This window comes from Impatiens glandulifera, chromosome 7 (assembly GCF_907164915.1).
Source record: "Impatiens glandulifera chromosome 7, dImpGla2.1, whole genome shotgun sequence".
NCBI classification, from domain to species: Eukaryota; Viridiplantae; Streptophyta; class Magnoliopsida; order Ericales; family Balsaminaceae; genus Impatiens; species Impatiens glandulifera.
The window spans coordinates 22200597-22206596 of NC_061868.1; positions in this window are offsets into that span (position 1 = coordinate 22200597).

Consider the following 6000-nt stretch of genomic DNA (forward strand, 5'->3'; position numbering starts at 1 on the left):
ATAAATAAAAATATTTTTTTATTATTCATAATAAATTCAAGTTCACATCAAATAAATATAATAAAGAAATATAATGGTTTCTTTAGAAAACTGAATTCTTAAAATAAGAATTCAAAATAAATAAATAAAAAAGGGTAAAGAGGTTTTGTTGAGAATATATATGTATTAACTGTTTTTACACGAAAGGTGAACTGTCTTTTCATGGCTGTATTGGGGTTTTCCATCAGCTTGAGGGGATGAAAATACTAAGGCAAAGTGGGGTTCGCCCGGATAGGCGGGTCTCTTCGTTCCGTTTGAAATGTCTTCCGAGCGAAGGAAGTCTCGCCCGATTCTATAGGATCTCTTCATTCCGTTTGACATGGATCCGGAGCGAAGGAAGTCTCGCCCGATCAATAGGTTTTCATTAAATCATTGATTTGTTCATTGTTTTATATCAACCATCATGCATATAATGGTTTCAATTCAAACTTACAAACATATAAATTTCAACTTTCACATGAAATTGGAATTCGAGAGTTGAGATGACAAAAGAACAGTGAAAGGAGTATCGGCGTCAATGCTGAAAGTTTCGTCCCATTGTTGAGGAGTTGAGAATTGAGTAGTTATCGTTGTTGGCATTACTTTTGATAGCTGAAACGGTATATCAATTTAAAAGTTGTTGATATATGAAGAGTAATAACCCAATTAGTAAACTAGTTAAACGATCAATTATATACCGGGTTTATTGTTGATACCATTGTTTTTCTTGTTGTTTTTCTTTTTATTGAATTCTTCTATAGTCCACTTTTCCTTCTTTTACCAGACTTCGTTGTCATCTTAGTTTTCATTCCTTTCGCTCGAACGGGGACACCCTCAGCAGAACCTGATATAACTGGTGGTGTTTGTGTATTTGTATACTCTTGTAATTTTTTATCCACATACTTACATTGGCTAAGCATAATTTCTTTTACATGCCTATATGTGTCCTCTCTTTCAGCTCACTTTGTAAATAAATGCATGGACAAGCCACACAAATCTCTGTATCTTTTGTGTTGAAGCTCACTCGGATCAACATTACTGTTGTCCACTAATGGATCCGTTCTAAAATACCCATCTTTGGCGGTTCTTGTCCACCTCTTTAATATCAACGTAGGAGGAATCTTCAACATGTCAATCGTTGTGAAAATCTTTATAATGTGAGCACACAAAATACCTCAAAATTCAAATTTATAACAGCTACACTCAATATTATCATCATTCTTGTGTACTGTAACTGTGTGAGGGTATCTTCTAGTGTGGGAGGTTACTTTATATTTTTTGTGTGTGTCGACATCCTCTAACATTTCCACACCACAATAATGCGACATAAACCATTGTTGTTCAAACCACTTAAATACTCTGGAGTGTAAACATTGCATACATCCTTTAAGATCAAAACTAGATAGTTCAGATTTGGTTGACTGGTAATTGATTTGAAATCATCCTTCAACACATCATATCTTCTTTCGTCAATTAGTCTTTCAAAGTGTTTGAAAAATTCTAAGAACTTGTGTTTGTAGGAGCAATACTTTTTTAACATACTATTCATGCTCTCACTTCTCTGTGTTGTCGTCATATCAGCACAAAACATATGTCGTCCATACACTAATGCCAACTTTCGCCTAATGCTAAATATACGCTTCAACTATTCGTTGTTTTCAAGCCCGTAGTTTGTCAACATTTGATCCCATGCTTCAAGAAACTCTACCTCTTCATCAAAATCATATATATACGTGAAGAAAAATCCCTCGAAAATTCTCTGAAATTATAAAACACAAAGCTTAGATGTATGACTGCATTTTGAAATATGTGCCAAATACAGAGCCGATGATTTGTTTCGGGCCATGTAGACACTAAGGCCTTGGCCATGGCCGCGTCTTGATATGTAAGAATTGTTATAGGTTTTTTCCCACGCATAGCTGTGGTGAAAGTATCAAACAACCATTCAAAAGTCATAGCAGTTTCATCGTACAATAGAGTTGCACCAAAAATAATAGATTGTTTGTGATGATTCACACCTACAAAAAGAGCGACTGGACGACCTTCCTTATTCTTCTTGTAGGTTGTGTCGAAACATACAACGTCTCCGAAGTATGAATAATCAGATCGCATGTTGGAATCACACCAAAAAATATTCGTTATCAATTCGTCCACATCAAGTTGAAAAGCATTATAAAAACCTGGATCGTCCAATTGATTTTTCTGCAAATACTCTAATACACCCCCTGTATCCCCAAAATTACACTCTATGGTTCTTTTTTATCGCAAGTAATTCTTGTAATCTTCAGGAATAAAACCAAGATTGTCCATGCCATCGATTTGTTTGGCCATTAGAGCATGTGATGTCTTTGGAGGAATTCCCATATTATTTGCCATCTCAATGTGTAAGCCTGCAGCTACAGAAATATTCCTATGGCATCTATATAGGTGAGTTTTCTTTGGACTTGCAAGAGGATGACAATGCTCACTAATAAAAGTTATCACTTCAAATTTTCCATTTGCTGCCCTTTTTATCCTCAATTTTGCTTCACAACCGAACCTGGTTAAGGAACAACTACGTTTCACATAAACATCTCGTTTGTCTTTTCCCCTTTCACCTTGTGCACTACAACAAAAAACTCTATCCAGTAAAAAACCATCTTTGTCATCATGTTTTGAACTGCGCCTTATCCCAAATCCTATTATTTTAGTGTATGCTAAATAGAATTCGTAGGCATCTTCTTCCCTCTCAAATTCTCGACCTAAATGTGGAATCAAGTTGGCTGCGATGTCCTCCAAAGATTCGCCGTTTTCATCGAAATTCAATTGACGCCGACAACTCGCAAATTCGCTGGTCAATTATAGAACGTGAAAATTCATCTCAACAAAATATGAAGATGCTTGTAAAATGAATCAAATATAAGTGATAATCGCTTCACTTCACTAGTATTTACAGAAATCTAATAAGTGAAGAGCGCTTCACTTCACTAGTATTTACAGAAATCCTATAAGTGAAGAGCGGTTCACTTAACTAGTATTTATAGATGTGAAATAAGTGAAGAGCGCTTCACTTTACCAGTATTTACAGATATCCTATAAATGAAGAGCGCTTCACTTCAATATGAATAAAAATATCCTATAAGTGAAGAGCGCTTCACTTCAATATTAATAGAAACATCTTATAGTATTAGAGAAATCAAACATAATAGTATACCTCAAATCATGATTATCAGTCTCGTTCATGTGGATTCCTTCCTGATAACAAGAACATAACTGTTCATTTCTACTCAAAAAAGAAACAAAACGATATAAAGAAAACTTGAAAAAGAATATGACAGTAATTTCACGTACCATTGTCACAAGAAGATTAATCAAATTGGAATATGGATTATTGGAAGATATTAATCTTGAAGGATTGACACATTCCAGCGAAGAAAATTTGAAATACTGCTTCACCAGAGAGAGAGAATCGTACAACGCTAGCCGGCATGGATGCATGGCAGCATTAAATGTGTTAGGTGGGTGAAGTGACTTGATAATTTTTGGATAATAATAATAAAATAAATAACATTATCATTATAAATTAATGTTAATCAATGTCAGAGATAGAAAAGATTGCTTCACAATTTTTCATAATTCAAAAACATGTATAACGTTTCACATTTAATTGAAATCTTTAAATAATACTTTACGTTACATGCTTCTTTCGTGTTCATAGATTTAATATTTGTTAATTTTCATATTAAAAATTCATTCCATTATTCATATTGTTCTTATAAATTTAAGAAATACTGTTTAAAACTGCAATAATAAGAACAAAAGTCACCAATCTATTAGATTAGATCACAATGGTAAACAACTAAGTAAAATATTCAGTAAAATATTCCAATAGATTCAATTATTCTTCATAAATTCCAATGCAAATATTCAGTAAAATACAATTCTAAGTAAACAAAGGATGCAAATCATAAGAAGCAATGGATTCAAGTAATCTTGTGTGAGGAACACCATATTCATCCAAATATGCCGACAAAGGATTCACTGCCTCAAATACCTAAATCAGCTCATTAACATCGTGCTGAGACTTATCGTATACAACTATAGTTTTTCGTCCTCGGGCTCATAAAATAGATTCTCCATTTCTCTAATGGTACCTCCTCCAGCAATTACAAACCCTATGACATCCTGTCGAACAGTTTCGGCAGCTGAAAAACTAACAAACAAAACAATTTCAGTTATCATGGAAAATAATTAAGATATAGATGAGGAATCAGACCAAATTCCACAATTAAGATATAAATGAGGAATTAGACTAAACTTACATTGTTCAAAGACCGTAGTCTACCAGCTCTTGGACCGCCCAAGGTCCCATGATAATCTTGCTGAACCTCGTACGGTTCCTTGTCAACGTAAGTTCTTGATTCCAAAGATGATTTTATCCCTGAAAAAAAACATTTGTATTTAGTTTTCTATATGTGAAATTTAATATTGAGTTAGCTTAACTAATAGTTAGTCTCACAATCAATTTTGAGGACCCATCTCCCGTTCAATATTGCCTTTAAGAATTTGATAGATCGACAACATCCACCATTTTCATCAGTGGAAGCTATGACATGGGTTACATCGTCTGTCCACCTCATTGACACCATCGCACCATAGAGGTCAGCGTATTGAATCATCATCGCCTGTGTAAAAACTATAATATTATCTTATAAACATGGCAATTTCAATGAAAACTTACATAATATGGACAAAATGGTTATAGGTCAAGAATAGTATTGTATCTTCATGAGGTAATGCATTTGGGCAAAAAATCCAATCTTTGCCTATAGAATTGATAGCGTTGTTTCTAGCTTGCATATCAAAAAAAATATGCTTTGTTAATATAAAAAATAAGTTCTCACTAAATCAGTAACTAGGGTTTCATAGAAATAATATAAAAAACCATAACCCTAACCCTAAAACTAGGTTTTCCTAAATACGAATGATTATCATTGAACGTGAAAATGTTGGAGTAGGGTTTCTTAAATATGAACGAAAAGAAAAAGAAAAAACTACTATTTTGGTGTACGTACCATTGTCGAGATGTGAAGATCGAACCTTCTGGTCTAGACGTAGACAGAGGAGCTGGATTCGAATCTCCGTGAAAGGAGGATAAAACTGGAGGGAGAGAGAGAGAGAAATCGGACGGAAGTGATTATTATTATAATGATATTAGGGTTTATATATATTTAAGTTGTTCATACAAGTGATGTAAACATCGCTATGTAACTCTTCAAACGAAGTATGCTTGATGAAAAAGAGTCTATTCATTTTGTTTCAAATGGCGGATGGAAAGCGTCTCTTCATTTCGTTTTACATGGGACGATGAAAGCACCGCTCGAATATTCTATTCATTCGAGTTTACATTGATCCTGGGCGATGAAAGCACCACCCGAAAAGCATCTCTTCATTCGGTTTTACATGGCTCATGGGCGATGAAAGCACCGCTCCAAAAAGTCTCTTTATTTCGTTTTATATGGGGCGATAGAAGCACGGCTCGAAAAGCGTATCTTCATTCGGTTTTACATGGCTCATGGGCGAAGGATGCTTAGCGGAAAATTTATAAATTATATTTTATTTAAAAATAAAGTAATTGAAGAAAGTATGCTTCGTTCCCGTCCTTTGATGAGTATAATTTTTTAATTTTTTTTCTAATTAAAAAATGAATAAATTTGGTGAATTTGAAAACATTTACATGCATCGGTAAATGTTTTTACATAAAAGGTGAACTTTCTTTTCATGGACTTATTGGGGGTTTTACATGAGCATCAGGGTAAGAAAATACCTAAGGCTAAGTGTTATTCGCCCTGAAAAATTGCGGACATGTTCATTCCGTTTACATGGCTTCTGAGCGAAGGAAGTTTCGTCCGATTCTATGAAGTAAATGAAGCGAAGTATGCTCCGTTCCCGTCCTTTGATGAGTATAATTTTTAATTTTTTTTCTAATTAAAAAATAAATAA